This window comes from Triticum dicoccoides, chromosome 3A, assembly GCF_002162155.2.
Source record: "Triticum dicoccoides isolate Atlit2015 ecotype Zavitan chromosome 3A, WEW_v2.0, whole genome shotgun sequence".
Lineage (NCBI taxonomy): Eukaryota > Viridiplantae > Streptophyta > Magnoliopsida > Poales > Poaceae > Triticum > Triticum dicoccoides.
The window spans coordinates 394,955,582-394,967,135 of record NC_041384.1 but is presented as its reverse complement, the minus strand read 5'-3'; positions in this window follow the sequence as shown (position 1 = coordinate 394,967,135).

Here is an 11,554-nt window from a genome sequence, read left to right as displayed (position 1 = left end):
GGGCTCCCGCGGGCCGGCGATGGCGGTGGTGGTTGGCGCCACGTGGCAGCGTCCGGTTGGGTGCGGGGCGGCGGCGGATGTGTCCGGCGTCGGCGCGGAGAAGTTTTTTTTTTGCTAGGGTTGGACGGGGAGAGATCCGAGATCCGAAAACGGAGGGGTGTATATATAGGCATAAGTGGAGTTAGGAGAGTCCAAATGAGGTGCGGTTTTCGGCCACGCGATCATGATCGAACGCTCTAGGACATGGAGCAGAGTTTGGTGGGTTTTGGGCCAAATTGAAGGGGTGTTGGGATGCTACTCATACGAGGCCTTTTCGGTCCCTCGGTTAACCGTTGGAGTATCAAACGAAGTCCAAATGATACGAAACTAGACAGGCGGTCTACCGGTAGTAAACCAAGGCCTTTTGGAAAGTCTCGGTCCAATCCGGAAATGTTTAATCCCCACACACGAAAGAAGGCTAGAAATGAGCACCGGAGGAGAACGAAGCGCCGGAATGCAAAACGAACAACGGGGAAAATGCTCGAATGCATGAGATGAACATGTATGCAAATGCAATGCACATGATGACATGATATGAGATGCATGACAGAGAAAACAACATACAGAGACAAAACCCGAACCCGAGAAATAAATATAACTTAACGCCGGAAACGGCAAGAGTTGGAGTACAAATTGGGAAAGTTATATCCGGGGTGTTACAACACTCCACCACTACGAAAAGATCTCGTCCCGAGATCTAGGACTGAAAGAATGCCGGATACTCAGAACGGAGGTGATCCTCGCGTTCCCAGGTAGCTTCACGGTCGGAATGGTGTGACCACTTGACTTTGAGAAATTTGATTGACTTGTTGCGAGTCTTGCGTTCGGTCTCTTCAAGAATAGCAACTGGGTGCTCACGATAGGAGAGATCTTCTTGGAGCTCAATGTCCTCGAAGTTGACGGTGCGGTCAGGAGTCTTGAAGCACTTTCGAAGCTGAGAGACATGGAACACGTCATGAACATTTGCAAAGTTTGAAGGAAGCTCGAGTTGATAGGCGAGGTCGCCTCTCTTGCTGACAATCTTGAAAGGTCCCACGTATCTAGGGGCAAGCTTCCCTTTGATACCGAAGCGACGAGTACCTTTCATCGGAGAGACACGGAGGTAAACATGATCTCCGATCTCGAAAGCCAAATCACAGTGCTTACTATCATAGTAGCTTTTCTGGCGGGATTGAGCTGCTTTGAGGTTATCACGAATGACTTTGCACATTTCTTCTGCTTCTGTGATTAAGTCATTACCCAAAAGCTGACGTTCACCGGTTTCGGACCAGTTGAGAGGGGTACAACACTTCCTACCATACAGAATTTCAAAAGGGGCCTTGCCCGAACTTGCTTGAAAACTGTTGTTGTATGAGAATTCAGCATAAGGAAGACAATCCTCCCACTTCATGCCGAAGGAGATCACACAAGCCCTGAGCATATCTTCAAGAATCTGGTTGACACGCTCGACTTGACCACTTGTTTGAGGATGGAAAGCACTGCTGAAGCGGATGTTAGTGCCCATGGCCTTCTGAAAAGAATCCCAAAACTTCGAGGTAAAGATGCTGCCACAGTCTGAAGATATCACTTGAGGAATACCGTGTAGAGAGACAATGCGAGAGGTATAGAGTTCCTCCAATTGAGCTGCAGTGATCGACTCTTTGATAGGCAGAAAATGAGCCACTTTGGTGAGTTTGTCGATGACAACAAATATAGCATCATTGCCACGCTTGGACTTTGGAAACCCAGTCACGAAGTCCATTTCAATGTGGTCAAACTTCCATTCTGGAATGGCAAGAGGTTGGAGGAGACCTGCTAGCCTTTGGTGTTCTGCTTTCACTCTTCTGCAGACATCACATTCATTCACGAATTGAGCGATCTCGCGCTTCATTCGAGTCCACCAATAAGCTTGCTTGAGGTCCTGATACATCTTTGTGCTCCCAGGGTGGATGGAGAGGAGAGAATTGTGAGCCTCGTTCATGATCACTTTATGAAGTTCACCTTTGGCAACAACAATACGATCCTCGAAGAAGAGAGTGTCCTTGTCATCAAGGCGGTAGCACTTGTACTTGGACTGGCTCTTGGCAATCCCAATCTTCACCTTTTTCACCATAGCATCAAGAAGCTGGGCTTGGCGAATCAGGTCTTCTAAGGTAGGAGAGATTTGAACGTTGGCGAGGAAACCTTGAGGAACAACTTGCAGATTAAGTTTGCAGAAAGCTTCACAAAGCTCGGGTTGATAAGGCTTAAGAATCAGACTACTGCAGTAGGCCTTTCTGCTCAAAGCGTCAGCAATCACATTGGCCTTGCCTGGAGTATACTCAATACTCGGATTATACTCTTGAATCATTTCGACCCATCGAGTTTGCCTAAGGTTGAGATTAGGCTGAGTGAAGATGTACTTGAGACTGTTGTGATCAGTGAAAATGTCCACTTTTCTTCCCAATAGTAGATGTCTCCAAGTCAAAAGAGCATGCACAACTGCCGCCAACTCGAGATCATGAGTGGGGTAGTTTTTCTCATTAGGCTTCAACTGGCGAGATGTATAAGCAACAACTTTCTTCTCTTGCATCAAAACTGCGCCAAGACCTTGGAGAGAGGCATCACAAAAGACCTCGTACGGCTTGGATTCATCAGGTGGAGTCACAACTGGAGCAGTGATCAACTTCTCTTTCAAAGTGTTGAAAGCAATATCACACTCCGAAGACCAAACGTACTTGACGTGCTTATGAAGAAGATTAGAGAGAGGCTTGTGATCTTGGAAAAATTTTCAACGAATCTTCGGCAATAGCTTGCGAGACCGAGAAAACTGCGGAGTTGTTTCACATTCTGAGGAGGTTCCCAATTCACAATTGCAGACACCTTCTCAGGATTCACGGCAATGCCTTTGGCAGAGATGATATGACCAAGATAAAGAACCTCATCGAGCCAAAATTCACACTTGGAGAACTTGGCATAGAACTGATGTTCTCTGAGCTTATCAAGAACCAAACGCAAGTGCTTGGCATGATCTTCCTTGTTCTTGGAGAAAACCAGAATGTCGTCAAGATAGACCAAAACGAAGTCATTGGTGTAGGCGTTGAAGATGAAGTTCATCATGCGAGAGAACGTCAGAGGAGCGTTGGCGAGGCCAAAAGACATGACAGTGTATTCATATGAACCAAAGCTTGTTCTGAATGCTGTCTTGGGAATATCTTCTTCACGAATGCGAATCTCGTGATAACCCATACGGAGATCAAGCTTGGAGAATACTTGGGCACCTTTGAGTTGTTCGAACAGCTCATTGATGTTGGTAAGTGGGTATTTGTTCTTGATGGTCTTCTTGTTCACTGGACGGTAATCGACACAAAGTCGGTCCGTTCCATCCTTCTTCTTCACAAAAAGAACACAACAACCCCACGGAGAAGTACTAGGCCGGATGAGACCCATTCTTTCTTGCTCATCGAGTTGCTTCTTCAGCTCCTTCAACTCTTCAGGTCCGAGCTTGTAAGGACACTTACACACAGGTTCTGTTCCAGGCTCAAGTTCAATAACGAATTCAACTGGCCGGTGCGGAGGCATTCCTGGGAGCTCTTCTGGAAAGACGTCTTGATATTCGCAAACGACTGGAATTTGAGAGATGGCATCCAATTCACCCTTCTCATTGAGAGAAAACAGACGAATGGTATTATCCCGAGCGGCAAAGACAATTACATCCTCAGACGAATGAGTCAATTGAATCTGCCTGGCTGCACAATCAAGATGAGCCTTGTGCTTAGAAAGCCAATCCATTCTGAGAATAAGATCAATATCCGAGTTACCAAGAACCACCGGAGCAGAGAGAAACTTGTAATTGCCCAACGTGATAGAGACATCGGGAGCAACCAAACTAGAAGTCAAAAGCTTGCCGGGAGAAACAACTTGCATGACTTTGGGCATAATCTCGGTATCTACATTGTGCTTCGATGCAAAAGGGCATGACAAAAAGGAATGCGATGCACTAGTGTCAAATAGAACTTTTGCAGGAACATCGTTAACAGGAAGGTTACCCATGATCACATCTGACGAGTCCTCTGCATGAGCTGCATTCATCAAATTGCCCTTGGCATGCTTGGGGTTATGCTTGACCACAGCTGTACTTGCCGGTCTGATAGGAGGAGGAGGAGGAAGACGCCTCTGGTTGAGACACTTGTTGGCATAGTGACCCTTCTATTGGCACTTGTTGCACGTGACCTCTGAAAGCGGACGGTGATACGGAGCACTCGATCTTGGAGCTTGAGACGAAGTCTTGTTCTGAAAGCCAGGGTTGGGTGGGTGGGAAGAACCACAGCCACCTTTGCTCTTCTGCTGATACGGCTGACGGAACGGAGGAGGAGGAAGCCAAAACTTCTGCTGCTTGGACACTTGAGTAGAGGAAAAAGGAGTAACATCTCTGACTCGCTTCCTGGAAGCATCACACCTCAACTGAGCAGCCTCTTGCTTCGGTGCCATGTTGTAGAACTCATCGTATCTCAAGGGCTCGAAGAGAACAAGAGCGAGCTAAATATCTTCTCTGAGACCACCCCTGAACTGATATATCATGCTCTTCTCATCAGGCACGTCCTGCTTGGCAAAGCGGGCAAGCTTCTGGAACAATTTGTTGTAGTCATAGACAGACAAAGAGCCTTGCTTTAGATTGCGGAATTCCTCACACTTGCTTTCAACCACGCTCTGCGGAATATGATGAGCTCAGAAATCTCGACGGAAATCATCCCAAGTGATAACACGTCCACCTCTGGAATCCTTGTACTGCTGGAACCACTCTGCAGCTTGATCTTTGAGTTGGAAAGAAGCAAACTTGACGAAATCATCAGGCCTGACGTTGCTGCATTCGAAATGCTTGCCCAGATCCAGAAGCCAATCATCAGCATCGGTTGCTGTCGGGGAAACTAATCCACGAAAACCTATGGGGCCGGCGGACCGGGCCCCTTTCGGTTCGGCGGGGGGCGGAGGTCGCACGAAGAGCGGATCGAGGCGAAGCACACGAGCAGTTTACCCAGCTTCGGAGCTCTCCGGAGAGATAACACTCCTACTGCTGCTTGTCTGGTTGAATTATCTGGTGTTCTTGCTCTCGAGCGAGAGAGTGTGATGTTTCCTGTGCTATGAATGAATCGAAGCCGACTGTCTGAGGCTCCGAACCGAACCCCCTCTACGTTGCGCATGGGCCTCCTTTTATACACTAAAGGGGTCACCGACAGGTGGCAATGCAGAGGAGGGTAAAAACGTAAAAAGCGAGGTAGTTGGTACAGTTGCTTGTACAGTGCACCCCACCTAACCCTGACGGCAGGGGACAAGGGCATTAAATGCCCGTCTGAGTCACCCGAACAGTGCAGAAAAGGACCGTTAGGGGCGCCACCATCCGCCACAATGGTGATCTTGTCAGCTTCGCATGCCACTACGCACCGCTAGCTGCACAGCCTCCCGCCACGCGCGCCCGGAGAGGCCCCCCAGAGCGATACGTTGGTGGATGCGCTGGAGCGTGGGCGCAGAGTGGCCGCCTGCCGCGGCAAGCGCCTTGCCGCTATTGTTATCTTGCCGGGTCCAGAAGCTCGTCGCTCACCGGGCCCCGGGGTACCTTGTTTAGCCTTCCCGGCAAGCTCCTCTTGCCGGGGCCTTGCTGCCTTGCCGGAGCGCATGGCGCGTCGCGGCAAGTTCCTTGGAGCGCCTTGGTTGGCCTTCCCGGCAAGCTCCTCTTGCCGGGGTCTTGTCTCCATAGTTTAAATACTTTGTTCTTGGATGGCTCCAAGGGAACCTTGGGGGATCTTGGCGTTTGCCCGGCAAGCCTTTTCCGCGGGGTGCTGCAACTGCCCGTGCACAAGTTCGGGGTACTAGGGTACCCCTATTCTAGTACACCGACAGGAGCCCCCGGGCCTGGGCCAGACACGGTGCCGAGCGCTGTTGGGCCAGGCCCAAGACAGGGCACGGGCACACGCGGGCTGGGCCACGCCAAATCTTGTTCCGTATCCACCGCACTCTCCCATAACGGCACGCGTTGAATGCGGCATCGTGGGAGAGATCGTGGGTGGTTGTTTATTTGGAAGGCCGAAACGTCCGCCCCGTCCCTCTTTATAAGCAGAGGAAACATGGGCAGTTCGTTCCCCCTCGCTGGTTGCTGCTACTCCTTCTTCACAAACTCCGCCGCTCCCCCCTTCTTCTCGAAGCCGAGAGAGCAGCGCTCCGCCCCCCCCCCCCATTGCCACCAGCACCACCACGCCGTCGACCTTCTCCACCACCTCCGCCATGGCCCCGAAAGCCGACAAGGGAAAGGGTGTGAAGTCGGCCGAGGCGCAGCGGCTCGCGGTGCTGCGGAAGGAGCGGGCGATCTTCACCCCCCAGCTCGGCGTGCAGGAGCTGAGGGAGTACTTCTACCTCTTTTGGGCGACGGAGACGCGTGCGCATCCGCGCACGAGGGTACTCCCGGCCGCTGCCTCAGAGTCGGCTCCAAATGGGTACCCGTTCTTCCTGCTATTCTTCTATTGCGGGCTCTGCCCGCCCTTCTCGGAGTTCTTCTGTGATATTATGAACACATATGGCTTCCGCCTCCTTGACTTCACCCCCAATGCTGTCCTGACCATGGCAGTTTTCGCACACTTGTGCGAAAACTTTGTCGGAGTCCACCCTAGTGTTGCCCTTTTCCGCCACTTCTTCATACCTCGGGTAGAGAGAGGAGAGCCGCTTGCCGGAGGGATTGCCTGGGTCTCGAGAGTCGGCAAGAAAGAGGCGTACTTGGAGGGTGAGCTTCGCAGCAAGTGGGAGGAGTGGAGAGCGGAGTGGTGTTGGATCGTCGAGGAGGATCCGCAGCCCTTCACCACCGTGCGCCAAACTCCAATAGTGCGTGACAATGACTGGAGCAACGTGGCCCCAGAAGACGAGAGGCTGAAGATCGCCATCACTAGGATTCTTCGCCTCAGGCTTGCCGGGCTCACCGTAGGTGCTGTCGGGGCAGATTTCCTCTGCCGCCGCATTGCCCCCCTGCAGGAGAGGAGGAGGCCCGCCTGGGAATTCAAGAATTCGGCGGACATCATGAGGCTGCGGCCGGGCCTTAACTACAACTTCACTGTCTTGGAGTTGGACGCAATGCTCTTGGAATTATTCAAACGCGACCCCCAGCACCCATTCACATTGCCGAGGGGCGTAGTTCCTTTGTGCAATAACTCTTCACTTGACCGGATCCGCGCCATGATGCCGTTGTGCGATTCACACGGCATCGTCCCAACTTGGCAAGAGCCTGCGGATGACGTTGTGCGAGCGTTCTTCGACACCTTGGAGGAAGTGCTGGTCCGTGCCGACGAGCAGAAGAGCCTCACCCGTGAGACCACCGATGAGGAGCTGCAGCTCATCGCTACTAGGGCGGAAGAGGCTGCGACCGCAGCTGCTGCGGGTGTGTTTGGGTTTACTCTGGAGGAGGCGGAGGCTGCAGAGGCGGCAAACCTTGCCGAACGCGCGGAGTTCATGGGCGAGGAGGAGCCTGCCGGTTCCGAAGCCGAGTTGAGCGAGGCCGGCGAGGAGGAGGCTGAACCTTCAGAGAGCTTGCCGCAGGCGGAGCCCCTGACCCCGCCAAGGAGGCGCCTTCGCAGGGCCGGGGACGCAGCAGGGCGGCAGCCGGCTCCACAGCCACCGAGCCATGCGACGCGCTCTACCGCGGCAAGCAATGTTGCCGCGGGAGCGCCTCACATAGTAGCGGCAACTGGAGCGGGATCTTCCCGGGCCACTGCCACTGCCCCGCCAAGCGGGCAAGGGATCCTACTCCTCCACCTCGCCGCACCGGAGGAGGGCCGGACTTCGATCTTTCCGCGCTCAGCTCCGACGAGGAGGAAGAAGAGTGAGTTTCTTTGGTGCTCTTATAATCCTTCAATCTTGCTGTTTATATCTTGTATCTGACTTGCTCCAATCTGGACTCCTTTCTTTTCAGAACACTGGCCCAGAGAGCGGCGAAGAGGGCCAAGGCTGCAGTGATCGTCATCGAGGATGACCCCATCGTGTTGGCAGGAGGTGGGCCCGAGACCACCTTGACGGACCCAGCAATCACCCCTCGGAGCAGCCCCCAGCGCAGCCCCCAGCGTAAGTTCATAGTTTAGCCTTCTGCTGCCGGGCGCGCTTGAGTGCTTTTTCCTTTGTTGATATCTTGCTTGTTGACTTGTGCAGGAGCAGAGCAGCCTCATCAGGAGCGCCCGGAGGCTGGCCCCGAAGTGCCACCTGCTTCGACTGCGCCGCCAAGGGAGGAGTCCCCGGCAAGGAAGCGTTCTCCGGCAAGGGGGGACTCTCCGGCAAGGGACGGCACTGCTGATCCTGCGGCGACCGAGGCCGCAACTGAAGATCTTGGCGCAGGTAATCCACTTGCCCAGAAACTTTCCCTTGGGTTCTGCTTCTTCTGTTTTTCCTTTCTTGGATTTTTGATTGATTTTCCTCCCTTCTTCGTTCTTCAGACCCATCTTCGGCTGAGCCAATGGAGACAGAGGGCGCCAGCGAGGAAGGTGCCGGTGCTGATGAGACCGCCGGCGAGGAGGCCGCCGGGGCTGCTGCTGCGGAAGCCGGCGAGGGGTCGGGCGATCGCACTGACGACCCTGAGGCCGCAGGAGCGCCGGGCGCTGCACCGACCGCCGAACCCTCTGCCGCTTCCGCGGAGCCGGGCTCCGAGGAGCCCCAGCCCGGCGCCTACTTGCAGGCCGGTGACAACATCTTCATCAAGCTACCCTGGGCGTCGAGCTCCAGGGCGCCGGTCGAGGGGGAGACTTTTGACGGGGAGGTGCTCGCCTCTGCTGGACTGTCATTGGTTGACGCGCCCGGCAACAGCAGCGGCGAGGCTGAGGAGGAGCAGCTGCTGCGGAAGCTGCTGTCACTCTACCGCACCCGGCAAGCCAAGCTGGCTTCCCGGGAAGCGCTTGTCGCGAAGGCGGGAGTTGACATGGAGAAGCGCGCGGAGGAGCTCAGGGGACAAAATCAAGAAGCTCTCCGGTCCCTGGCGCAGGAGCGGGAGCGAGTAGACAAGGAGCGCACGGCCTTTCTTCTCGAGAAAGCCGAGGCTGAAGAGAATCAAAGGCTGGCTGCCGAGAGGCAGTCTGCGCGGGAAGGTGAACTAGTGCAGCAGAAGGCCCATCTCGACAGCTACGAGGAAGAGCTTGCCGAGCGCGAGCGAGCACTTGGCGGGGCGCTCAAGGAGGCAAAGGATGCCGCGGCAACTGCAGAGGCCGCCAAGAAAGAGCTAGAGGAGAAGGTGGCGCGGCTGGAGGCCGACATTGGGAAGAGCGGCGAGGAGCTTGCCGCGCTCAAGCATGAGCGCGAGAAGGATGCTGTCGCCCACGGTGAGCTGCAAGGCCTTCTCGCTGAAAGGGGCAAGGAGCTCAGCGCCGCCAAGGATTCCAAAGCAGACCTGGAGCTGAAGCTGGCCACGCTGACGCAGACGCTGGAGGCCGCCAAGGAGCGGGAGAAGACCTTGGCGGAGAAGGTCAAGGCTGACGCGGCGCTGCTGGAGAGCATTGCAGTTACCCAGAACTCGTTCAGAGACACAGTGGAGCACTGGACCGAAGGTCTGGTGAACACTGCCGCAGTCATCAACGAGGAGCTGGCGCAGCTGGGGATGGAGGACTTTGGGTATCCTTCCGACGAGAGCCTTCAACCCAGCGCCAAGCTCAGCCTATTCTTCAAGGGCGTGGCGACGACACTCCAGCGGCTCCGGGAGAGGATCCCGAAGCAGCTGGCCGACGAGTCATGCAAAATCTGCGCTGGGGTTCTCCAGAAGGTGCTGATGAAGGTGGCCTTCCGCAACCCAGGCCTCAGCTTCACCAACGTCCTCAGGTCCTTGCCGCCTGACACCGATCTGGACGCACTCAAGGCCCTTGTCGCACCCATTGTTGACAAGGTGAGCGAGATCAAGAGAGTCGAGGGCGGGCGCGTAGATTAGGCTGCCTATTTCTTCTTTTCCCTTGTCGCTGCTAATCATGTTATGAAAACAGTCTGTTAGAGCTGCGACAAGTTATCTTTGTAATATAACTTTATTTCTGTCTATCAATTGCTATGTTATTTCCTCTACTAGATTCCTTCCCTTGTATGTTTTTACCCTACGCTTCTAGGGAACTTGTCGGCGCAGGCGCCTGAGCCGCGAGCGCTGAGTGCGGGACTTCAGCAGCCTGCTGGCGGCGCTGCTTCCGACAAGAAACCTTGTCGCGACTAGATGCAGCACGCTTAAGCTGTTGAGCGTACTCGAAACAAAGTAAGGGCGCAACTAGCCACGAGTTGGTTCCTCCGCGCACAGGTTTTCCATACAAAGCAGGGTCGTTCGAGGAAGATAACTCAAAAATTTAAAAAGTGATTGCTCAAACTTTGGCAACTTAGCTTTTCTGTCATTTGCTTCCCGGTAAGGCAAGTCTTTGCTTGAACGACGCCTGGCCCATACCACAATCTTCTCCTTTCCCCCCGGCAAACTTGTGTGCGGGAGAACCTTCTTTTCCTTTTCAAAGAAAAAGAAAGAAGAGAAAATAATAACATGGAGCTCTTCGGCTCGTTACTGCTTACCGGATGTAGGTGCTGCACAAAGTGTCAGATAATTGCATGCAAGAAAGGAACTAACGCATGAAATGGACAAGCTGTGCGGAGCACATGGGGTTTTACTTATGCACGGGATCTGCGCCCGGCTTTGTACAAAGGATTACATGCAACAGCGGCAAGACTTGTACAAAATGTGGTTGCCGGAACGGGTTCCGGCAACCGCGCCTTATGGGAAAAACTTACGAAGATGTTCTATGTTCCAGGAGTTGCTCACTGGAATGCCATCCTCGGTCTCAAGGCGGACATCGCCAGGCCTTGTGACTCGTCTCACCCGATAAGGGCCTTCCCACTTTGGCGTCAACTTGTTGGAATTCTTGGCGGACTGAACGCGCCGAAGAACAAGGTCGCCTTCCTCGAAGCTTCTGGCTTTAACTTTGCGGCTATGATAGCGGCGCAAAGCTTGCTGGTATCGAGCAGCTCGTACAGCAGCCTGAAGACGATCTTCCTCAAGGAGCAGTGCGTCGTCTTGCCGCAGCTGTTCTTGCTCGAGCTCATCATAAGCGAGCACTCGAGGCGATCCGTATACGAGTTCCGTGGGGAGAACTGCCTCTGCTCCATAGACTAGAGCGAAAGGTGTCTGGCCAGTGGCTCGATTTGGCGTCGTTCTGATCGACCAAAGAACCACCGGCAGCTCCTCGATCCAGTTCCTTCTGCACCTGTGCAGCCTGTCGAAAGTTCAGGTCTTGAGCCCGCGCAACACTTCAGCATTTGCCCTCTCTGCTTGACCGTTGCTTCTCGGATGAGCAACAGAAGCGAAGCAGACCTTGGCGCCAAGGTCTTGGACGTACTGCATGAAGGTGCGGCTCGTGAATTGCGTGCCGTTGTCGGTGATGATCCTGTTGGGAATCCCGAAATGGCAAACAATCGACCTGAAGAACTTGACTGCTGACTGTGCTGTCACCTTCCTCGCTGGCTGCACTTCCGGCCACTTTGTGAACTTGTCGATTGCGACGTACAAGTACTCAAAGCCCCC